The following is a 26,539-nucleotide window of genomic DNA, read 5'->3' on the forward strand; positions in this document are numbered from 1 at the left end:
GGTCGTTATCGATTTCTTCTCTGACCCCGCTGACTGACAGGTGTCTGTCAGAGAGCTGCTTCACAGTATGTACAAACTCATGCATGGATGAGAATACGCTTTTATTCTGCTGTCTGCATTGATCTCTATGGGGTGTGAATGTAAATCAATATTCTTCTTCTCTCTCCTCTAACAAGAGCAGCTCCTGTATTATTGAGAAAAAAAAGTTAAAGGCCAGAATATGTCTTATGCACGCTGCCAAACACTTGTCTTTGAAGAAAAAGAACCACCAACAAAATCCTGCATACCCATTCACACACAAATGTGCCCCTGCTCTTACCTAAAGTGTTCTGGAGAAAGTAACACATGCAAACACTTTTAGTTTTAAAAAGCTTTCACACTAAGTCATGGATCAAATCGTCTTTGTCAGGGCATTGTTGACTTTTGCTCTTTGTTTGCTCTTTTTCTCCCCCTTTTTTTCTGGAGGAGAAGCTGTGGGGACATTAGCCATGCCCTGAGAGCTCTATGGAGAATTTAATAAATGCACTGCTAGCTTCTGTGCATATCTGAGAAACAGAGAGCGTATTTGTGTGCTGTTTTCTTTGTCTTCATCCTTTCGTTTATCTGTAAAAGTGCATGCGTGTCTTTGTAGTCTCTTCTTTGCTCCTGTTAATGTGTTTCTGGGACTTTGCCTTGCTCCCCTGTCTCTTTCTATTGTCTCAATTCTTCTCATCTTTCTAACCACCTATCCATCAAAACACTACGTGAACCTCCCCAGTTTCTCCCATCTCTATTGCCCCCCAACATATTTAGGCCTCTCTACCTCACACTGCCCTCCTTTTCCTTGCTCTCTCTTATCTCCTGGTCTCAGAGGCCTCTTTTCCTTTATCTATCTTCCTATTACGTCTCTCTACCTTCTCTTTGCACTCTCGGATCTCTTGCTCTATCAGGGTACTCTTTTCCCCTTCTCTCTCTGTCATATCTGCTTTGCACACCTTTGCCTTGTACTCTCATATTGGCTGGTCTCAGTGGCTTTTCTCTCTCTCCCTCTCTCCATGCTCTATATCTGTCCATCTATCCCATGTCTCCATAACTCTTTCCTAGCATCTACAATAATCTCTTTATGTTCTTATTAGTCTCGTTATAATCTACCCTTTAATCCATGCTAATTGCAATCTCCCCTTGCTCTGATCCTGATCTGAAGATGTATTTGAAACACGCCCCGCCCTCCCCGTCTATCCTCTTTGGTTTGATCTGCTAAGAACTACAGTGCATACCAAAATATCAAATGGCTGTGATCTGAAAGCCCTTGTAACTCTTCGTTGACTAAATTGGTTGGTAAAAGGAATACACTAAGTCATTGTTTTTGACACTAGCAGAGAAACTGTATAAAATAGTGTTTGTTTTGTGAGTAAGGACATTCAAAATCAGTTTTTCTTTCACTGACCAACAGCTGGTGGTACTTCTAGCACAAAAATGGATTTAATGAAAGTTTTTGTCCTCAAGGAGACACAATTAGAAAAGCTAGCCATTATATTAAATAGTGTGTGAGTACTGCTAATGGGTATATTCTCTCTTAAATGCAGCGGAAATGAAAAAAAAAGCAAAAGCATAACAGCCTTTTTTTTTTTAATGCTTTCTGTTGCACAAAGTGGAAAAAAAGTCTCTAAATCCCTCATTTTGGTAATGGAGAGAGGAGGTTAAAGAGAAACACTGCAGAAATGAGTTTTGTTGCTGCCTGCAGTGCAAGCAATGTCAGGAAAGACATCTCCGTTGTCTACATCAGAACACAGCGCAGACACCACTGTGGAAGGATAATGAGTAATTTCAACAGTTTTTACCTGAGAGCACCCGTGAAGGGATCCACCATACTGACATGTCTGAGGCTGAGCTGCCTTCCTGCACATACCGCTCGGCACTTTATACTCTAGTGAATTCATCCTGCATACTCGCGGACACATCTACCTTATTCTTCACAGGTCATCAACCTGTGTATCCGTCCATTAAATGAAAATACATTGTAAAGAGTAGAGAGTGGGAGGAAGTTGAAATTAATATCAGTGGTTGTACCTCTAATTGGCTTGCCTGCTTTTCAAAGGACATGGGGCAAACGTAGGTATTTTTTCAAAATACAGTCCGTGCATAGACAAAAAAACAACTCCGGCAGCAAGTGCAGCTGACAAAACTGTGGGCTGATGATGACTGTAAATAACCATAATCATCATTACCACAAGGTAATCTAAATCTGTGTGTGCGTTTCTGTGTGTCTGAGTGCCTGTGAGCATAGGTCACATTAAATGTCCTCTCAAGTCAAGGTTGGTGGGCAAATAATAATAATAAAGTTTATTTATATTGCACTTTTCTTAACAAAGCTACAAAGTGCTTCATAGAAAATGTTTTTCTTTTTTCACATATCCAAGACTTTGCTATAAACATCAAAAGAAAACCCCCAATACAAATAGAAAGTATAAAAGAAAAATTAAATAGAAATAAAACCAGCAGTTGAGACCTATTATATGTTTTTGAATGCTTTAAATGTTCAAGAGCTCTAAAAGACAATAAGGAAGATGAAATTCTGATCTCAATAAGCAGAATGTTTGACAGTTTGTCAAAAGGTCTAAAGTATAACCAGCAGCACCCCATTCACCAATTCAAGTATTTAAGTGCCCAGGCACATTGGGGAACAAAAGGTCATTTTTATAATTCAGATTGAGGCTTTTTAATCCTTTAAAAGTCATTAGTATAATTTGGACAACATTTCCAAAATATAACAGCCAGCCAGTGTGAATTTGCTAGTACTGGAGTAATATGTTGACGTATTTTGGTGCCAGTTTAAATCTGAACTAACCAGAACAAAAATGCAGTTGCATAAGAAGCACTGCACTAATCAAGGTGGGACTTAAATAAAAACATGCAAGTCATTAGAAGATAAGAATTATCTAATTTTAGGATGTTTTTCAAGCTGATAGATGCATAACTGGACAATGTTCTTTGTACTTAAGATTCTTTGACATATCTGGAATATGCTTGGCCTATTTGAAAGAGCTAAACATAACTAAAACACTGGATTTATCCTCAGTAAACTTTAGAAAGTTTAATGAAGATAATGAAGACAAAGCCAGGACTATCAAGAGAACTGTTTTGTTTGTTTGTTTTTTTATAGCAGAGGGACAGATAACTGTTTGTCTTCTGTAAAACAGTGATATCATTACTATCAAAAAGCATGCGCACTGAAAACAAAAGTGGGCCAAGGATACAGCCTTGAAGAATGCCATAATTAAAATGAGCAGCAGAGGAGGAAGTGTTACCTTGGGCCTCATTTGGATAAGTTGAAAGATGTAAAAGATGTAAAGCAGATTCCTTGATCCCAGCTCAGGCTTCAAGATGGTGGAAGAGACGAGAGCGTGCACTTAAATCTCAGTTTACTACGACTGAGCATTCATTTAACTTCTATTAAACCTTAAACCTGAAGTGTTGAAAAAATATTTATAAAAAGATATTTGCTGTGTTGGTTTCTCTATAAAAAAAGAAATGTGTTTATAATTATCAAGTAATTGTCCATTCAGATTAAGCTTATTTAAGTTTCTCTCAGGAGAAATATGTCATGGCAAAAATGGTCTTTGTAAAGACACACTCCATTTCCACTCCCCTCTTTTACTCACACCATCCATCTCCATACATGCCTGTCAGACTCGTCATATGGATGAGGATACAGTGAGCAACACTCATAATTGCACAGGAGGATGTGCGGGTCGTAAACAACTCAGCAGCAGAGAGCAAGCGGGAGACAAAAAGTAAATTAGAGAGAGGGGAGGGTGATAGGAGTTTAGAAAACAAGCACAGAGGGAAAAAAATGACCCCGAAAGCAGAAAGGGAGATGTCACATTGCGAGGACATGACAAGTGATAAGGGAGAAGCAAAGGATCGGTGTGACAGAGATATCGTTAAGAGAGCGAAAACGGGAGCAGCTTTGCAGTCCGTCACTGACATATTGTTATATATGAATAGAACAAGAGAACTATAGGAGTTGTGAGAAAACTCACAGCTAAGATGTGATGATTTGTGTTATCCCCGAAGGTAAATTGTCACCGCTAAACTTCATCTCACCTCCTAATTAGAAGCTGTTTCATCCAGAAAGAAAAAACAAATTGGGGAGGGGGGGCAGGATACGTTGTCATGTTACTTTAGCTGTGAGTAGAGAATTCATGTGGAAAAACTTCCATTGTTGCCTTGATAATTATTTAGAGTCATCATCAAAAGATGTGTTCCTTCAAGTGAAAACCTCACATTTTTGTTGACATCAGTGGAAAAAATTCATAATACAAATTATGTCATACGATTTGTGTGATATCAATATTTGTGTTGTTCCTATAGCACTTTAGTTAATGTTACATCAGGCAAATTATTGCAACTGACTAATCAACACACACATACACTTGAAAGAAATAAAATAAATAAGTGTAGGGAAAAGATCACACTTGGGAGTTCGGCTGCAGGGCTTTCAGCAATGTCAAACAGGGTTTTATCTCTGATTTGAGTGTGTAACACGGTGCCAGCGCAGACACACCGATAACACCTTTAACACCCCTCTCTTCAAATGTTAATATTTTCTTAGTGGAATAATATTTTTTTGAAATTATTCATTAGAGCAAATGACAACATGTTTAACATTCAGCTGTGGTGTTTGCAGCTTGGTAAACACAAGTTCACGGGGATTTAGGATTATGTAAAGTACAAAGATGAAATAGCATTTTTTTATAGCATTTTTTTTAGTGAAACAAGGGCCTCACGTGACTAGCTGACGGTATGTCGCTGTCTTCAGATTCAGTGTTGTTCTGATCAGTTCCTGTTTACCTTTCGGTGTAGACTTTTCATTTGGGGTTTCAGAAATAATTAATATCAAATTAATCCTCAGTTACAGGCATAATTACAACAGTGTCACTCATCGCAGCTCATCGTATAAACTGTCTGTGCGTTGCATGAATGCACTTGAACATAGAAGCTAGGACATGTGCGCGCGCACACATACACACACACGCAATATAATTCTACATTTCTTTTTTTTTAGTTGTGGCACAAAATAACGGAAAACTCTCTCTAGTTTCTGTCAGTTGTCAAAGAAGCTCTTGCTGGATTTTGGCTTTGTATTACTCATGAAGGGGATGTGTATCCTGCTGACAGCTGTTGTTCATCATTGCAAGACTTTGTTGTCAGAACCATGATGGATTTCAGGCTTTTATCCTAAAAGACTTTTCTTTTCTTAAATTCTGACTTCTTTCCCCCCACCCCCCATTTCTTTTCCTTTAATGGTCCAGCTGTGCGGGTACCCAAACAACTGCTACTACGTTTCCATCTTTTTTGTCTTACTCTCAAGAGGCATGATCAAACAATATACCTTTCAATTCGCATGCAGGGCAAAGAAATGTATTTACCTGAAGAAAGAACGCTTTGAGAGACAGATGGAGAAATACATGTTGTCAACAATCATCAAGATGGGCTGATTCCTGCCTAGACGTGCTTCTAGGGCTGGGCGATATGACCCAAAATTCATATCTCGATATTTTTTAGCTGGATGGCGATATAAGATATATATCTCGATTTTTTTTTTAAAGCCATAAGTTAAGAACAAAAAGAGAGTTCCTAGTCACACTGTGTCCCAGATGTCACACGGGCACTTTTATTTACATACAGCGTAGATGTACATGAAGAAATTACTCAAAAATAAATTATCAGCATTTATTAAATAATCATGGTCCATAAATAAAAGAAAACAATGTTGTTTTTGTGCATAACAAAAAGCTCACAATTGTGCAGTCAAAATGTAAACTAATAGACGCTGAGCATAATAACAAAGAGACAGATTTCACAGCTGCACCACGTCTCTGAACAGGTCCTTATACACACACAGTACGTATCACTCCGCGAGGCTCCTCCTCTGTAGCCGTAATCCTCCGACAATCCATCAAGTGGTGCAGCTCCGTAGCTTAGCAAAGTCATATTAAAACATTTTTTGACAGATTGCTGAGCGCCGTGTACCACATAAAATCGGTTCGCGGTCAGTAAGCACAACCAGAATTCATACATAAGGCGCACTGTTGATTTTTGAGAAAATGAAAGGATTTTAGGCCGTGCAGCCCCTCCTGGCTGCATGTCGTTAGCGCGGTTAGCTCGCTAACACGTTGACGCCGTCCAGCCCCACGCACTGTAACTCGCTAACGGAGATATTCCGCTTTCATCTTGTCATTGCCTGCAGGTGAAGCTAAGGGGGAGGGGGGAGTTGTGTTCAGTGAAGGAGAGGTGAGGCCGAGTAACGTTGCGTAGAGACAAAAGTGGACGAAAGAGAGGTATACCTGCGGCTCCACAAGTATAATTATAACGTAACATAGACTATATCGATATAAACGATATTGTCACATCTTATATCTCGTATGAAAATATATCGATATTTTTAAAAAACTCGATATATCGCCCAGCCCTACGTGCTTCACTCTCTTTTTTCTTCCTTTAGTGCTGTCAATACTTATTTAATCACTTGCATGACCTCGGATGTCCGACTGAAGACCACTAAAGGCAAAAAAACAAGCAAACAAAATATTCCGGCGTGCAAGCCGCAGGTACACATTATAGTTGTGCTCATTGGCAGGAAAGCATATTGTGTTTGGAGGATTTCTTGCTTTGAGAATTTCTTGCAGGCATGTATTATGTTCTAAGACACTGAGAGCCACAGCTTTGTGAAAAGAAGGTTGGGTGGTTTTTGACAGTGGAGACGTTTCAAAGGTATACATGGTGTCTTTCAAAGGAGAACAAAGAATAACCTCTGACATGCCTCACTCATCCAGCCGACTACATTCTTCTCCTCTGTTTCATTTCCACCCTGGTCTTTGTTTGGAGTCGATTCGCAGGTGAAGAGGCTGACCTCAGCGGGCTGGCCACTAACCCGTTGGGTTTTTCCCTGAGCACACAACGAATTGGCAACCTTCTTTATCTACTTCTACTTCTCTTACACACTCAATCTCTGTTTTCAGCTTTATCTGCTCTCTTTCTCCTTTCCCTCTTTGGTATCCCGATATCCCCATTCCCTTTTCCCTTCTTTCTCTGTCTCAATCTTAGCTGGAGTTATTGATTTCTGTAAAGGTTCACTCCAGCTGCCATTGAGGCTATCACTTTTTTTTGGGAGGGGTTTTCACATTGTGTTTCTTTCAGTTGCTATATTTCTTTCCAAACTTCACCTTCTCTCTGTGGGAGAAACAACGTCAGGCAAAAAAGTTCAGGACTGCAAGTCTATCTACCTGTGTCAGTCTCATGATAGAAAGAGCATATGGTTTCTCTTTATAAAATAAATTCATCTATAGTTCATACATTCAGATGGATTTACACAGATATGTCTTAGTCCCTGAAGAAATAACTCCAATTTATTTTAAAAAATTGCCTGAGCAGAGGAGAAATTATATAATAGTTGTCAGGTTACAGCCTGGACAGGTCATAGTTTTATCTCAGCAGCTAACACAAGCACAGGCATGGATGGAAACAGCATATTACACTGCTATCTAGGGTCAGTTGCACAGAAGATGAGTTATATCTTAAATTGATGCAAAAGGACAAAAGCATGTTGTCTGACAGCCACTGATGCGGACCTCATATACATTTACTCTTAAATTTTTTATATTCATGTACAGATAAGTTCTGATGAGCATGGCAACTCAGATTCAGAGTCACTTACAATGTTTCCCTTTAGATTTTGTAAAACCTTGCCACATAAATCTGCATATTAATGAGAAAAAAATGATATCACTAAAACTGCTGAAACAGTAACTCTTTAAAGACACGCATATTATATTAATGTCAGCAGAATGTGTGCAGACTGCAACTGAAGATAACCATAAATATTTATTATTACATTAATGGACATATGAATACAATCAGTGATGGTAATATGGTTATGTTTAACACATCATGCTGATCACCTAAGTATGTCAGATCAGCAGAAGTGCCTCCTGGTTGAGATAGACTGTGGCTTCATGTTATTTTGCCTCACTTCATTTTTTAGCAGCACTTGCTGTAAATTTTGAGTCAACAGCAAAATTGTCTATCTTTAGTAGAGTGAACTTTACCTTTAGCTGTTTTATGCCATTGTCTCTTAAACATATTGCATTCTGGCAATACAGCCATATTAAATCACAAAAGTACACAGAAATGTAAATAGCTCACATCACTGAAGAAAAGTCATATTATATAAAGTATACAGACACGTAAAAATAATGCAACATTATATTGGTGCATACGGTTAGTAATTAAAGGCTATGTTACATTTAGATGACAATTTATTTTAAGAAGCATGGGACTACATCTCATCTGTATACTAAGTGCTCCTCACCTGCCCATCATTCCCTAATAACCTGTCCATGATGTCCTGGGAAACATGACCATATTAGTAATGAGGATGTGGCTGACAGGTGAGGCTGCACCTGGCTTCAGGAAGCTCATTACAGAGTCTTAATGATGTGCTGTGTTCCATAATTAGGAAACTTCTCAGCTGTCTGTCCAATCTCCCTATTTGGTTGCAGCGTTGGCTGGGGGTGGCATGAGTGCTTTGGTTTGGTTTGACAGCTCGAATACACAGAGTGTCTGCGAGATCTGTGGAGTACTCATTGGATGTGCCAGTCGAAGGTTGTGCAGGAGCTTTCAGGGCATATACAGGATAATAATAAGATATAAGGAGGAGTGATTTAAAGGCTGACAGCTGGCAAGTTTGAAAATATATTTGTGGTTGATTATGTTTAATAAGTATACATATTTTTTCCTACTTTACTAAACTTTAAATTTTACTTGTAATTTGTGTAACGCTCAGTAGCCTGGACGTTGGCTGTGCTCATGATGCAAATATTAGTTTGTACATCTGTGTGTGGCTGTACTTGTTAATATGACATGGAATAGTAATTATGTTTTTAATAGTACAAAAACTGTATTTTTATCTGTATTTCAATACAGTATTTTGACAGTAGCACCAGCAGCCTTTGGGATTATTTATTCAAAACAGGATTTCAGCATTGCTTGTTAGGACTAACCACAACATCATGATGGAAATTTTGTGTGACAAGGTCAAGTCATGCAGAATGAGCGCAGCAGGCCCAGATTTCTTGCAGCAATACACGTGAAAATGTGAAGATTCAAGATTCAAAGTGTTTATTGTCATGGGGCACAAGAGAAAAGGCATTTCTTTGTGCAATGAAATTCTTTCTTTGCTGTCCACCCACAGATGCCGATTAATAGGGCTGTGAGATATGACCAAAAACTCATATCCTGATATAAGACATCTATCGTGCCGATAAATCACAAAAATTTAATATTTTCTGTAAATTCTGTGAATCTCAGGCAGCTCGACTTGCGTGAAGTGTTTCCAGCTGCGTGTCGCATACCTGGAGTGTTTTAACCGATGCATGAAACTGTACATTTTTAGACATAAGTTGTAACGGTCGCTGTTTTCTTTGTGAGTATTTATTACACGATGTGCTGCGGGGAAAAGCCTGTTCTAACGTTTGAGTCTAAGGTCTATTTTTTAGCACCTGGCGGCTCTTTTTTGCTTCTCATCCGTAAATAATCTGCTCTTTCACGTGATTCAGTTTATTTTGAAAAGTCTCAACAGGATCTTGAGCTTTATTGTGAAATTTTTACGTGGAACATAAACAAGCGGACACGCGATGGTGTTGTTGTTGCTAACCATAACATAAAGACAGGCACTTGTCCGTCCATAGTGTGGTTATATTAAATATAAGAGAAAGAGAGAACTTATGACATTAATATAGCCACTACAGTGACCATCAAAACGATGAAAAAATCTTGCCGTAAACAGTTTATTTTGCGACACCACAAAACAAACGATAGCGTAAAATGAAACGATAGACGTTTTTATATCGTCATCCCATATATATCATTATATCAAACAGCCCTACCGATTAATATATACAAATTAATCGGCATCCATTAATCAGTCCGCCATTCTGAAAGCCAGTCTGACAACGGGGTGGGTTTATACAAAAATAAGTTATTCTGGTGCATTGTACAGTTATCTTCATGTAGCTCTCACTGAATACATGACAAAAAAATTTTGCGGCTGGCTGTTGATGGCAGACATGTCATGCAGTGCTAACTAAAGAAAGCAAACCCTCCCAAAGGAGAAAAAACAACAAACAAAGTTTACTTACTAATTGGAAAATCTGAAACAGTGAATCACAGCTCGAAGATGAGTTTGGTATGAAAATCTAATTACAATCTCTTTTAACCCAACAATCACATATGGTGTTTTAGAAAAAGAGCCCCTTTTTTTGTTTTTTGAAGACGCAGTTTATTAGTAATCATGTGGGGGAGTGCTTTTATCTGTTACTCCATGTCATAGGCATCAAATTAGTGAAGTTCCGCTATTGAAACAATGATATATCCCATGATACTGATGCTTAATGTGGGTTACAAAAATGGTTGTCAATAAAAACAAGATCTGTACTGCTTTAACATTTGATGGTGTCAACATAACATTATGGATGGCTTTAATAACTGTTCTAAGGTCCATCCATCCATTTTCTCTGCTTGGTTTAGCAGCCTAAGCAGAGAAGCCCAGATTTCCCATCCCAGCCACCTGCTTATCCAGCGTATCTGGTGGAACACCCGCCTCCCAAGCAAGCTCAGGGGCCCGTTCTTCGTACGTCGCTTACTACATCCAAGATCAAATGACACATCCAAGATCAAATCATCGCGCTAACCGTGAGCTCGCTAATCCGGTTCCCCGAACACACCTGCTGTTGACGATTACTACAGCTGGACGCAGGAATGTGACATCACTGGGTGTCGTAAAAGAGGCTACGCATCGATAGTAGAAACATTGATCGGCAACCCGCTGATTGGTCGGCGAAAATGTCCAAGGGGCGTGCTCGGTATTTTCCGGCAGCAGAGCAAGAACTCATGAGTGAGGGATTTCAGGAGTTTCAGAGTTTAATTAAAACGCAAGGGAACACTGCAAAGGCTGCAAAAGCAAGGAGAGAGGGCTGGCAGAAAGTTGCTGACAAATCAAACTCGTAGGTAATTTAATAATAATAATAATAATGGATTGGGTTTATATAGCGCTTTCCAAGGCACCCAAAGCGCTTTACGATACCACTATTCATTCACTCCCACATTCACACACTGGTGGAGGCAGCTACGGTTGTAGCCAGGCTGCCATATCGCGCCATCGGCCCCTCTGGCCAACACCAGTAGGCGGTAGGGTAGATCTATCATATGACACTATATTGTCCAATATCATATGGCATTATATTATATTATAATATGTTATATTATATCCCCTTTCACATTAGAGCCACAACAGGACCCACAAGAACATGGGAACAAGTAAAAGTGGAATACAGGAGTATTCTACAGAATGGTAATATTTATCTCTTAGATTGCTTTGCGTCTCTTGGCAAGGTAATACTGGCCTGTAATACTCTGTTAGTTTGTTCATAACAGCAACCAAGAAAAGGGCAGAGCAAAAAAAAAGACAGGTGGTGGTCCTGCACCCCCTCGTCAACAAGTTGGTTAAGTAAATAATACCCTCACGGGAATATCGATATCTCTCTATGAGCACACTGTCGCGCTGAGCTAAAGGATCCTGTCTGTCCCGCAATATACGCTGAATTCTGAGGACTCTCCTTATCAATCTTGCACCTTCCGCAATGGGTTGGTCGCGTATACGGACAGGATATGACTGCGACAGACTTCCCAAATCCACCTTCGCTTTTATAGCCGTGGTCTCTCATCTTGATTACACGAAGTAATTTACAATTACTACTCTGAAATATGAATTACATCTGTAATAATCACATACATGTAATAGAATGTTAATAGTACATTTCCCTTTTTTAGGAAATGACCTGTATGTATCTGTGTGACATCAATAAAAGGATCAAGTGCTGCATTATCTTTAGTTACATTGATAATATTTATTTATGGTGAAACAGTGGAAAAATATCGCTGTTGCTTTCGTATAAATGAAGCGGACATACCTGCGTGGCCGCGATCTAATCCTGTTTACATAAAGTAAACCTGCTCCCGAGCAGGTTTACGCTTACGGCTCTGTTGCTATGACAGCAAGTCCCGGATGAGCTTCGGGGAACCGACTGATCCAGGATCACGCGAAATCGTCAACAATCTAATCCGGCTAACCTACTTAGCGAGGTACGAAGAACGGGCCCCAGCTCTACCCCCATTCATGAACGAGATCATGAGTTACTTAAACACTTCCACTTTGGGCAGGGGGGAGTTGAACTAAAGTTATGATACAAAAAAACGGGGGGAAAAAAAAGAGATAAAAAATACGCTGATTCTAGGATACTGTAACAGTTACGGATGCATGCATGCATGGATGGGTAGTTTAAGTACAGTCTATATTGGGGGTGAGCAATTAATTTGTTATGGTCATACCAGTAAGCTTAATTCAATTCAGCATTATAAATTTGTTTTTCCAATTCGTCACTGTTAGAAGTCACAGTTAGGCAATGAAAACAGGCAAAGTAAAATCAACATTTATCACAATTTAATGAAGATTTCTAAAGGTCATTGTGAACAAAATATGCATGCTTTTGCAAAATTTCCAAGATTTTTAACCTTATTCAATTACTATTTTGTTTGTAGTTTAATTACTCCATCTGCAGTCTTCCCGCTCTAATAAAATTGATTAGCTCACCGCCAGTCTGATGGTCATCCAAAAGTGCAACAAACACTCATGTCATCCAGTTCTCTTGCTCTGATGAAGTTAATTATTTTAGTTACAACATCAACAACAGGTTTGTTTTCACCACTGACTTGCACGTGATCTCTTGGTGTTTAACACAACGCAAGCATACCACCAAGCTTTATTTTAGTCACTTTATCTTGCATCTGCTTCTAAAGTCTGACAGACATGGGCATCCCCTCAGTTGTAACACAGTTTATTCCATTTCATCCCAAGCATCCCAACATCCAGTTACCATAAAAAATCACTCCTTGCTGCTGTCTCTTTCAGTGAGTGCATTACTCCCCGCCCCTCTGCAATTTCAGCATTTTCTGTTATCATACGTACAAAGACACCCAGAACCAAGGAGAAAAAGTTTAAAAAAATGCCAGCTTTGCTTTTTTTTATTGAAGCTCTAGATTTCCTACAATGTTCTTGACTGCTGTGGTTAACTGGAAGAGACATGTTCTCAGCGCTTTCTTTATTTTCAGGGCACATTAGTGTGGGAAAGTCCAGCAAATGTTCTTTAATAAGAGAGAATGGATTGCTGTGCAATTTTGTGGGAAATTACAAAGTTGGTTTTGACTGCTGACTTGCTTCCTGTTTCCTTGTTTCTTTTGTAGCTTTGCTAGCAAAGGTTTAGATATCCTGCTCTGCATCAGTCAAGTTTCTGTCTTCCTTTGCGTGTCCAGACTCATAATAACAAATTAAATTGTAATCCTTTAACATGGCAATCTCCTCTTCCCAAGCTGAGCACATGGCTTACAGCTGACTTTGGTAAACAAATTCATGTCTTGTCATCTCTCATAAAAGCAATGGTATTTCCAAAGATTTCCTGAGATTGAGTTTATCAAAGTTGTAGTTAAATCGGGGAAACTATATGATGTATACTTATTTACACATGAATTTTCCATTGACCTCATGCAGGCAACCAAAAGCCTGGATGTATCTCGAGGTCAAAAAATGCCCAGATCTGGTCTACATTTATCTCTTTATATGAAGCTGAAACTCATATGTGTTTATACTGTATTCATTTTTGAAACACCTGAAAGTAGCAGGTATACAGTGCATTAAGTGTGAGGTGTGTGCGTTTGTGAGTGAAGCTGTGCCAGTTAATGAGGGCCAGAATGAGTGAGTCGAAGTTTGCAGGTCCTGCAGAGGAGAGCAAATGATGAATACACTTCAATCATTTTGAGGGGGGCCTTCATCATTTGTTGGAGCTGTCAAACAGTTATCAGGGCTCACTGTAGGTAGCTGGAGAGAAGGACTGGTCCATAATTGAAAATTGAGTTTAGAAATGTCACATGTAGCCGTCCATCTAAATTTCAAACTGGGAGATCCCTGTGGGCGCTCAGCATGTAGAGACCTGACAGTACCTATCAATCCAAAGTTCAACATTTTTGTCAATAGAGAATCACCAGTAGGAGATTTGTTCATTTTTAACAAGGGGAATGTTGGCCAGTTTCAGTATGAGAATATGCCTCAGGCTGATCTCAGTACTTCACTAAAATCTCATTCTTTGAAAGAATAATTTTTGCTTCTCTATTTTTTACTTACTGTGTAATTGATTAAAAAATTTGACATGTGTCTGGCATTTTACACAATGCTCCCTTATTTAAACCTGCTATCTTTCAAACCCTTCAGTTACTCTTTGATTGCTACGTTTAAAACCAAAAAACAAAGACTTTAACCTTTAAATCACCAGCTGAGTAACCTTTACATTCTTTGCCACAGAACAAAGCTGCCAATTTCCCCAATTTGAGACCCCGACTGAGCTTCATCTGAAACAAAAAGAAATAAAACAACGATGTAGCTAGATCTAAGCTGTCTTTTCCAAAATCCGCAGTGAATGTACTCTCTAGTATGTGTTCACCTTTACGTCCAAGGTCTAACTCCTCCACAGTGGTTTCTAAGCGAGAGAAATGGAACACTAATCTATTCTGGTGTAATCATGCTTTGACCTGGTTAATGGAGGCAGCATACCCCAGGGCAAGATGTAATCAGGAAGACAGTTAATAAAATGAACAAGACCGCTTTACTGATCTTACTAATGTCCCTGACCTTCCCCCAGGGACCACACTTACACGTATGCACGCTCACACTTACATATACGTGCCTTAATGTTAGGTATGCATCCAATGCATCCTTAGGTATTTACGTGGCAGTCAGTTGATTAATGTAAACACAAAGACCAACAGGGACACAGCTTGCTGCAAACATAAATTCACTAACAGTTCACACTCTGAGTTCAGGGGTTTAGGCATCATCTATTTCTGTGTATGTGATTCATTTAGAGCTGGAGGAGAATTCTCTTTACCTGTTGTACATATCAAGTCTACAGAATAGAGTCACGACTCCATAAAAACCTGTCAATCACAGTCTACGACTAAGAAAGCAAGGAAACATGTCACTTAGGACGGGGCTATATTTACATGAATAGCATTGTAACCATGCGACTATCAACACTGATCTATAGACAGAAGTGAAGCACTGACAGAAATAAGAGTGCTATGTTAAGAATAAAAAACAAATAAACAATGAAACAAAATATGTCAAAAATGTGCCTGTTTATGACCCTTTATTGAAATTTACACTGATGTAGGACTGTGATGATTTCAGTATAGGGACTTCTAAGTGTCTGTCAGCTCAGCTATAACCACCCATACATGTTCCCAATTATCTGCTCTGACTTGCTGTTTGACAGTCTTTATTTCTGGCGTCTTCTTTTCTTGTTATCACACTCTCACTTTGATTCGTTGCTATTACACAAGTGTGAAAGTGTTTGCTCTTTATTTTGTTGCAATGGTTCTGTTCTTTGAAGCTACATTCATAAATTTCTTATTCTCCTGAAGACAGGATTCCAGTGTTGACCACATGCCGAACCTTACTCAAACTTTATTTAAATTGTTTGTTGACAAAAATGGCTTTTATTAGGTTTATTGGAAATATTTCATCTGTTAAAGTCACGCTTTACTTCAAGAACGCCAATAATATTTAAAAGTACACTCACCAGCCACTCAACGGCTGTATCATTGTTAACACATATATCGAATCAGCCAATCACATTGGAGCAACAAAACACATTTTCTAAAACAATGCAAAACATAGGCATGCAGACATCGCCGAGAAAACCCGTGTAGATCAAATCAAGCATCAAAATTGAGAAAAATGGGATTTAAATGACTCTGAATGTGGCACAGTTGCTGGTGATACTGGTTGGTCTGAGTATGTCCAAAACTGCTGATCTACTGGGATATTTTCTTTGCAACAATTTCTAGTGGTTTAAAGAAAATGGTCAGAACGAGAGAACATCTCCAGTGAGTTCCCTGGGCAAAATAATCCTTTGCTATCAGCTTGAGGCCAAAATGCTTCGAGCTGATAGGAAACCAATAATAACTCAAATGACCTCTGGTTACAAACAAGTTGTGCAGAAGAGCATCTCTGAATGTACAACAGCAGCAAATGGCCACACTATTGCTGTTAACTTAGAACAACAAACCTTGGCTCACCAAAATTGAACAATAAAAGACTGCAAAAACATTGCCTGGTCTAATGAGTCTCAGTTGCTCAGCAGCATTTATCTCCAGTTCATTGGTAGGATCAGAATTTGGACTAAACAACATGAAAGGACAGATCAAACCTGTCTTGAATCAGCATTTCAGGTGCTGCTGCTGGTGGTGTAATGGCGTTGATGGATATCTTTTGGCACCTTTTGGGCCTTCTCTGTAACCACTTAGCATTGTTTAAATACCACAACCTACCTGAGTACTGTTGCAGACCGTGTTTGTCCCTTTATCATGAAAATGTACCCATCTTTTAATGCCTGCTTCTAGCAGAATAATGTGACATGTCACAAAGCTCAAATCATCTCAAACTGGTTTCATGAACATAACAGTGAGATCATTGTATCCATGCATCCTCCACAGTCACTAGGTCTCAGGACAATAGCACCTTTGTTATGTGGTGTAACTGGGAATTCTCATCATGTATTTGCAGTTGACAAATCTGCAGAAAATCTGATGTCAAAGTGAACTAAAATCTCTAAGTACTGTTTCCAACACCTTATTGAATCTATGCCAGGAACTATTAAGGCTATTAAGGTTTTGAAAGCAAAAAGGGCCTAACCCAGTACTAGCAGTGTAACAATAATAAAGTGTCCAGTGAGTGAATATTTTGTACTGTTGATAGGTACTTTGAAAAACATAGCTGACATGCAGTTCCATCTTTAAACTCATATGCTGAACCTCACTGTAATGATAAACCATAGTCACTCTTTAATCATGGCTTTATAGTGTTAGCAGGTTAGGGGCAGCCTCAGCACTCTCCTTGTGTGGGATGTACTTGAGCCATTTGGTGGATTACAGCAATGCATCAACACGCTTGCAGCAAAAATGAAAATGTAATTCTCTGAGTGCTTGAGGGAAATACAAGATGAGTGGAATGATCTCTCGTTGGAACATGATCACTGGCTGCTGAAAGTACGTTCGGTCCTGTCCTGAAGCTCCAACATTCCCAAATGAAAAACCTATAGCCATAATTCCTACAGGTCATTCCAGGGATATCATTTCCACATATTACAGCTGATGAGTGATAGGTTCTATTCACTGTGCAAGTGGTCTCCTTGGAGTGTGGAAGCATTGTTGTGAAAGTAATATAACATCTTTTAATCAATGAATACATGCATGAATGCATGTACAGGCACAGCAAAATGAATGCAGTCATGATATTGACATCAGGGCACAAAGCTGACAGTGATCGAGTTAAACCCTATTGGCAGTGCAAATGGTTATTGACATGAAACTATTGAGTGTCAGTGTGTGCAAAAGCTGGCAGTAATGGAGAATAAAAATGGAGTTAATTAACTAAAAAATAATTAGCCGAACGGGCTGTCCATGAATCATCAATAAACAACAGGTAACCGATATCAGAACAGATATCAGAACAGTTTACTACTGGAAGCCATCGCTCTCTGGGGACATAAACGTATGCTTTTCTAAGTTTGCAGCCTAATGTACTGCATTTCTAACTGTGCTTTGCTCCAATGTTAAACATTACTATGGGTGGAATTCAGTTACATATTATTATGTATATTCCAAAAGCTATTATAAAGGTGGAGTCCAGGATTCTATATCCACAAGCATTAGTTTACTTTTATTTCAAGGCTTCTATTTTAGTCCAAGGATTGAAAGCATGATTTGGTTTACCGATCTTAACCTCTAGATAAATAAGAGTACGCTCAACGTGTAATTAGGTTTGAAATTTTAATTTGATTTAAATTTAGTTGCCACCTGCAAGAAAATACAGGTGGCACTAAAACCACAGTTTTAAAAAATGCCTTCAAACTCACAGGGACAGGCATTTTGTCCCCATAGGGGCTGTTGGTCCCCACAAGTAAAGTAACACAAAGATATGTAAACATGGTACACATATACATATGAATGCACTACTTGCCCTCTGGTTTCTTATTTCTTTTGCATAGTTGTCACAGTTATATGTTTCAGATCATTAAACAAGAGTCAAAGATAACCAGAATAAAAAAAAATGTAGTTTTTCAATGATGATTTCTTTTATCATTGGGGAAAAAGTTACCCAAACACAAATTAAATGTGATTAACCACACTTTTTAGAAAGCTGCCACACCTGTTGAATTAAAAGTGATGGGGGCTAAAAGGTTTGAAAAAGCAACACATTGTGACAGGATCTAAAGAAAAAGCTGAGAACCAAAGTCACTGACATCTATCAGTCTGGGAAGGGTTACAAAGCTATTTCTAAGGCTTTGTGAGTCTATGAACCATGGTGAGAGCCATTATCCACAAATGGAGAAAACATGGAACAGTGGTGAAGCTTCCCAGGAGTTGCCAGCCTATTAAAATTACTCAAAGAGCACAGCAATGATTCATCCAGAACCCAGAACAACATCTAAAGAACTGCAGGCCTTACTTGTCTCAGTTAAGGTAAAAACAGTAAAAAAAAACAACAACAACAAAAAAACCCAGACTGGGCAAAAATGGCATTGAAGGGGAATACCACTACTGAAAAAACAAACATAAAACAATGGTTCGCCCAAAGGACAATGCCTGGCCATCAATTTGAACCCTGAAGCACACACATATTTGAATCATGAAGCAGGACAGTGATCTGAAAGACATCAGCAAATCCTCTGAATGGTTCACAAAAACAAAATGAAGGTTTTAGTTGCTTGATGGAGATGCTGTGGAATGACCTTAAACAGGCCATTTGTGATCAAAAATCCTCCAAAGTGGCTTAAATAGCACAAGTCTGCAAAAGAGAGTGTGCCAAAATTCCTCCACAGTGATGTGAATGAATCATTGCCAGTTATTGCAAATGTTTGATTCCAGTTCTTTCTGCCAAAGGTGGCACAACCAGCTATTACTGTAGGTTTAGTGGGTAATTACTTTGTCATATATTGCCAGATTCATTTGAAAAACTGTTTCCCTTGATAAATGAAATCATTTAATAACTGCATTCTGTACTTACTCAGGTATCTTAGTAGAACATTACAATTTGTTTGGTGATCATCTAAGCATGACAAACATACTAAAAACTAAGAAATCAGCAAGGGGGCAAAGACTTTTTTCACAGCATAATATACACCTTGCTGATAAAACAGAGAAATCTTAATTTACACGCACTGAGAGTGTTTTGCAAGACGTGTTTGCAATCAAAGGTGATGGACTGTCATGACCTTCACGAATGTTGGCAGCAAACCGTGAACAGGAATAATGTAAAGGAGTGGGAAAGAGTGAAAGAGGGATAGAGAGCAAGCAGAGTGTGAGAACATATAAGAAAAGAGAAACATTAAAATAAATTATATGGCAGATTTGTTACTAATAAGGCTCAGCACAACACGCAAGTGGTACATCTTATGTTTAGACTCTGTGGAAAATTCTTTTTGTAATCTCCACACTAATGAGGCCTTGTAATTTCAGCTGAGAGTATACTAGAAAGATTCACAGGAACACAGGAACAAAAAACCCCCAAAACAAACAAGCTCTTAAATCTTTCATGCGAATCCTTATTATCCAAATGCATTGCTCGCTTTCTCCCTCTTGACCTCTATATCTTCCTTTTTCTTCTTGTTTCACTGGCCTGTTTCTTTACAGGGAGTAAAGCTGATGTTTCACAACAGGGAACACCTATGAACATTAGCTTTCAGTCTTTCTGCCTCAGACTTTCTCTATTTTCAGCATTTCTCTCCCTTTGCTTCTCAGTCTGATTAAAATTCTTAGTCTGTTTTTTTTCTATCCACAACTTCACTCCTTATTTTCTGCTTTCTTTCTCCCTCCTTCATTCTATTCTCGATCTTCCTCCGCAGTCCAGCTGACAGTATGAAACATGACCTCTCACTTTGCCTTGGTTTCTATTAAGGAACACACACATACACACACTCCCACGCACCTTCACATACCACCCAAATCCCAAATGCTATTTCAAACTGCTTTGGAGCTGGGGGGAGACAGGGGCTTATTGAGATGAAGCATGAGGCCTTGGGGGTGACAACGTGGGCATGATTGTCTGCTCGGCTGGCATTCTCTTCCTTGAAACTCCACAGAAGCTAAACCCCACCAGAAACCAGAGCTAACCATAAGAGATAAAAAGTGAGAGTGCTATTTCAATTCTCGGCGTCATGCCATTCATCACAGGCCTCTAATGACAAACTGTGCAGTTAAGCTATCGTTTCCAAGAAGAAATAGGAATTCTTCAGTCAAATCTATCCATAAAAAAAGCAAGGTCCTGGTCAACACAACTCATATCATGCCTGCATAATGGCTCACAATACATCTGACGCCATCAAGAGCATTCTGTCCTCTCCTGCTCAGAATAAATTCTGACTGCCCTCAAATTAATGATCAGTGAAATCTGTGGAAACCATTCAGCATCGCCAAATCAAAGGGAAGGTTATGAATATAAAATGATGAAAGCCATTCAAAGAGCTGCCTTTGATGAGGAGTTAAAAGCTTCGACTGACAGCGGTAAATGTTTCTCCGGCCTTTTTTGTAAACCACAGTCTAATGTTTCCTGAAGTAACACTGGAGGGCACTGATTGCACTGTGGGTGACCAATCTGAGCGGCACGCGTTAATGTGTTTTTTTATGTACAAATGGGTGGGAGAATAACAAATTCCAGATAAGTTTCACTTAACAATCAATTGTAGAATCATAAGAGGTAACAGAAAGAAAGTAGAAACAAGATCCATCTGTCTGCATAATTTTTCAACTATTATTATGACTGGTAAAATGGATATTATGCTTGACCGACGTACCAAAGTGCCCCATTAGGCCAATTAGTGCTTTTTTCCTACACAAGACAGTTCTAATTAATGTGCAAGCAACTTTTTAAAAAATGGTCCTTTGATGTGACCAACTGAGAATTGCTAAGGTAGAAAATTATCCCCTTAACTCCAGACTACCCATGGCACCTTTAATAGCGTCCTCTAAGGTTTAAAAATTCAAACTTTTGTGAAAGTTACTCAGCTGTACCCACTGATGCGTAGGTCAAATATGAAACATTTACATAAAGAAACAAGATTTAAGAACATCTCCAAATTTTCTGTTATTCTGAACCAGAGAAAGCATTTAAAGGGAGCACGACATAGACCAAAGCTTGGGTTTTGAACAACACCCGCAAACGGAGAGAAAAGCAGATACGGCAGATACAGAAAGGCTGAGCAACAAAGTGAATTCCACCGTTGGCGTTCACAATAGTCATGCTACGTTATGTGATCCTGTTAGCTTGCCTGAGTTATTGTATTGGAAACATTGTGGGGCGGTAAGCACCGAAGAGGCAGTAGGCTTTCAGAGGCACAGGGATAGAAGGCTAAATGACAGATGATACACAAATTTAAACACCACAGGATGGCCCAAGGCAAGCTGGGAGCCACAGACAAGTACCCTTTTACGGTAACACAGACACTGCTACTGCATACTCAAACAGATAAACTCTGGGGTACTCTTATATTAGGCATGCACACAAGCTGCTGTACAATCACACACACTCAACGTACTTGCTGTGTTTCATTTCAGGGGCTGCTTCCTTTGCAAATCTGCATTCCAAGAACAAATCAGAAAAAGGCTGACAGGGCCATGCTATTTTAAAAGCTTGTTCACATGTAGCCTTTGTCGTCCCCCAAATCTGGAGAAAAACAAACCACCATATCGCTTTTGTGCTACGTCTTCTTCCTTGGTTTCTGACTCAGCAAGTGAATGAAGACTGCTCTGATTAGTTCTGTCCACACAGGGAACTTGCAATTAAGCTAAAGCAAGTCTTCATTTAGCAATGAGGTGCACTTGCGTCCTACAGTCTATGGTCCTCTCAAGGACATCATATGTCGTGTCCTTTTAAGGTGTTGACACAGAAGATGAGATTCTGCTAACATCCCATCTATATTTGCATGCACAGAGGTGCCTCAATATCATGCTGTGAATCTAATCTCAGTTTACAGCCCACCATGGTATAAGTCTTCTAGTGCACACTGAAAATGGATTATAATTCTATAAATGCCTTGGAAGGAGTAGTCTGTTGGAGTTTTGCAGAAAGATCAGTAGCCTCCCTTGGTACCTCCTGCTAAGGTGCACTGCAGGAGTTATCAATGGAGAAATCTAATAACACATACTTCTGCAACCTTTCATGTTCCTTGTCTTCCCCTGTTTCGCACTTCCAGTCTATCTTCACCTTCCCTTTCTTGTTTGACTCGTCCAACCGCTTTTGTCTTTGGGCGACTCTTTACAAACGCAAACAATCCCGCACAGACACAGCTAGAGCACCTTTTGAAATGGATGAAAGCTTAGTGACAACATCAAGTCCCGTTATGGTGCCTGTTGTAATTGTGCAATGTTGCCGACAACAAGGACAATAAAAAAAGCCATGGCTTCACATCGAAGCAGAACGGATGGAGAGCGACACGGCGTCTTGGAGTCTCCGGCTGTAATATTTCTCACAGTGTTGTGATGGTGTGCTATTTTCCACCCCACAAGTCACAAAAACTGCCATGTACAAAGCAATACACTCTCTTAGTGAGAAGTTGAAGGTCCCTACTCGAATTACAATAAAAGTAAAAGTAAACGCATATAAAGAAAATAACCTCACAGTCATTTTCCTCAGTTTCTTCAGTTCCTGCAGTTGTGAATGGCTGACTTTGTGCCAGGAATGGGTGCTCCAATTGTAAGGCAATGACAGAGACAATGAGGCAGTGAGACGCAAATGGAGATGGGAAGAACAAATATATGTCTAAAGGGAAACATAAACAGGAGAAATCAATGGACACAGTAAGAAGAGGCTTTTATTGAAAGAAAAACTTTATTATTGTCATTTAGTGTTTTCTTTTTTTTTTTTTTTACCATTAAAGGACTGAAAAATGGATAGACATATTTGGTTAGCATTGTACTTATGAGTGCCATGTGACTAAATATACAGTAAACACTAATCAAAATATGCAGTGCCTACAATCCCTGAATACCTCGACCGTACTGTTTAGTCGCCAAAATTTTGCTTTTCAAGTCAAACAAGCCCTATTGTCAAGCATGTTCCAATGAGTGCTTACAAAAGTTATGGTTTTCCTGATAATTTTAGGGGCTGCAGAAAATTTAGAGTTCAAGGACTGTAGAGCACCTGGGTGTGCTGTGCATAAAAAGCTGAGGTCATTAGAGGGAGCATTTTAATTTATGACCAGACTTTGAAAGACTTTGTTTGTATTAAACCCCGTGAATTGCTTGGTATTTCATTCTCTGCTCTTTCTCTTCTCTCTGCTTGTTGAACACATTTAATGTTATGAATTCAGCATCCACTTTGTGGTCTGACGTGGGTTCCTCTGGGTATCCTCTGAGGAAGTCATTTGGACATCAGGTGGTAAAGCACTCTTGTTGGAGTCCCAATTTATGAACTGCGCTGCTCGACTTGCTTGACACAGGCCTGTATATCTAAAGGAGTGCTCACAAATGACATCAAACTCTTTTCTTCTGTAATTAGATGGGATTAGTCTGGGTTGAGAGAAGCAGCCCCAAACTGACGGAGCCTCAAACTCAATTTTCATAATTCAAAACCTCAGGGGCTTGTAAAAAGTAAGTTTGAAGGAAGAATAATGAAAGGGCCAACCTTTTTTTAGTTAGGTTGAGTCTAGAAAATCAACAGACAGATGAACACTTGATGCCATAGAGAGTCGGAGATGTTTAGTCATGGTAGAAACAGCAGCTTGGTAGTCAGGACAACTATGTCCTGCTCCCAGTGACGCAGGTATCCTTGTTAGTTCTGTTACTCTTCACATGATTTCTCAAGTGCGTACACACTGTTGGCTCATTATTTTTTCTGATTTAGGTGCTGACTGAAAAGTCCAGATGTGTACATGGACAAATTCTTTTTTTCCTCCTTCTTCTCTTTTGTTAGGTTTCCTCTTCTTTTGGTTGCTCCCTTCAGCGGATCATCTGCCTCACCCTATCCCTAGCATCCTCCTCTATCACACCAACCTTCTGAATGTCCACCTTCACCATTTCCATGAATCTTGCCTGAGGTCTTCCTCCTTCTGCCTGGCAGCTCCATCTTGAACATCCTTTGTCAAATCTATCCACTATCTCTCCTCAACACATGTCCAAACCATTTCAGCCTCTCTTTGTCTCCAAAATTCTTCTCGTTGTCCTTGTTTTGAATCCTGTCGTCCCCGGTCACTCCCAGTGGAAATCTTAACATCTTCAGCTCTGCCACCTCCAGCTTGGCCTCCTGTCTATTGTCAGTCTTGCTGTCTTGACACCATACATCATAGCAGATACTACTTCAGTCTCGTAAACCATCCCTTTCACTCCTGCTTATATCTTTATGCCACAAATTACCCCTGACACTTGTTTCCTCCCACTCCACATGCTCGACTGTCTGTTGTTTTGGATGGTTGACCCCAGGTATTTAAACTTGCACATCTTTACTACCTCTACTCCTTTCATTTTCACTGTTACACACTGTCTCCCTCATTCACAAAACTGTATTCTGTTTTTTATTTTACTGACTTTCACTCCTCTTCTCCTCAGATCTCCACCCCTCCAGATTCTACAGCCTCTCTTATTTCCAAAGCTGAATTTTGTTTTGTTACTATAATGACTACAATGTTGAGGTAAATGCCTGACTTTTCCGTTTTTGAAACTTGCCAGTAGTTTGCACCTTGTGGTCAATCCCCTGTGCATCTGCAATATGTTTTGATCCACAAGGGAACGAGCAAACCTACTCCTGGAGAAGCTTCTTGACCTGCTGTGCTGTTATAAAAGGGTTTTTTGTTTTTGTGCCTCTCAGTCTGCCAGTTTCTTTCTCACTTCCTACTTTTCTTTAGTACTTACTACATTTTAAGCACTCTTTGGTGCATGAAATAATGTTGAAACAATACACAGCTGGATAAAACAGCTGTTTGTAGTCAAGTACTTCATGGTTAAATCCTTGTGATGCAAAACTTGTTTTAAGGCTACAGCTCACACATAATTTGTCATGGTCCCTGTGCCTCCCCGGACAGCCCAGTGTGGCCACAAGTGTTTGTTGTTTTACTCTCTCTCTGCTCCCCTCACCTTGCTCTCTCTCTCTCTCTCTCTCTCTCTCTCTCCTACCTGTCTGCCTGGGCGGAGCTCTGATTGGGCTCCCGCCCTTGGCCCACGCACCTGCAGCTGATCTCCGGTGATTTGCAGCTCTTCTTAAGACAGGGGCTCTGAGCTACTTGTCGCTGGAATATTGAGTAACTCTCGTTAGTATTGCCTGGCTTCATTGCGATTCTGTTGTTCCCGTGCTTGCCTCCGACTTACCCTCGTCTGTGTTAATAGGTTTACCTGGATCAGCCCTTTTGTGACCCCTGGACCCCGTGAGTGTGAGTGGGCAGCTTGTGTGGAGATTGTTTGGACAAGCAGCGGAGCAAGTGCGAAGAAGTGTGTTTCCCCAGCCTATTGATCCCCGGAACCCTGGAGTCCCCCCCCTTCACGTGTACATTTCGCACCAGTGTGATTAATAAAGTATTGTTGAACTGTGCTTTCTCAGTCTGCATCTGAATCCATTCCACCAACGTGACATAATTCCTTCAGGACTGTAAACCAACCTAAATTAAATCAGATAGTGTCTTGTTATTTCAACTAGAATCTCACTATTAATACAAATGTTACAGCTCAAAGACCAATGTTACAACCCAAAGGGCCTTTTAGTAAATAGCACAGGTCTTTGGTCAGTCTGATGTAGTCTTGTAAATGCTGTAAATTCTGCAAATGCTCCACTGACGCTCACACAGAATTACTATTTAAACCCTTAGCCAATCCATTACCAGTGGCATCACTGGAAGCCTTATATATTTTATTTAAACCATATTTTTCCCCTTTTTTTCAACATCCCTGATGCAGTTTCTCTACTTCCATTAAAAAAAGAACTGTTTGAGAGCCACTCATATACACTCACAGGCCACTTCACTTCAGGTACACCTTGCTGATATTGGGTTAGATCTCCTTTAACCTTCATAACTACCTTAATTCTGAATCGCATAGATTGAACAAGTTGCTGGAAACATATCTTGGAGATTTTGCCCCGTATCTGAAATAATCTTTTTTGACATAGCGCATTATCCTCCTGGAAAAAGCCATCAGAAGATGGGTCACAATGTACAATGGACATGATCAGGAACAACACACAGGTAGGCTGTAGTATTTATAGGATGCTCAGTTGTTACTAAGAACTCCCAATTGTGCTCAGAAAGCTTTCTTCCTCATTCTGATGCTCAATTTGAACTTGACCAGGTTGTCTTGACAATGTCTGCATGTCTAAATGCACTGGGTTACTGCCATGGGATAGGACGAT

The 26,539-nt window shown here is 39.7% G+C and overlaps 1 protein-coding gene and 1 long non-coding RNA gene across 3 annotated transcripts in view; one reads left to right on the forward strand and one right to left on the reverse strand.

Annotated features, from left to right (window-relative positions):
- cntnap2a (contactin associated protein 2a) overlaps positions 1 to 26,539 on the reverse strand; it is a 403,255-nt gene that overhangs the window by 78,975 nt on the left and 297,741 nt on the right. The window lies entirely within an intron of this gene.
- LOC146702093 (uncharacterized) lies at positions 22,112 to 25,726 on the forward strand. Its single transcript, XR_014922281.1, has 2 exons — positions 22,112 to 25,448; positions 25,525 to 25,726. It is a non-coding gene; the product is annotated as an uncharacterized LOC146702093 (long non-coding RNA).

This window comes from Copadichromis virginalis, linkage group LG9 (assembly GCF_057382275.1).
Source record: "Copadichromis virginalis isolate Kocher_CV1m ecotype Utaka linkage group LG9, C_Virginalis_male_GT1.1, whole genome shotgun sequence".
Classification (NCBI taxonomy): domain Eukaryota; kingdom Metazoa; phylum Chordata; class Actinopteri; order Cichliformes; family Cichlidae; genus Copadichromis; species Copadichromis virginalis.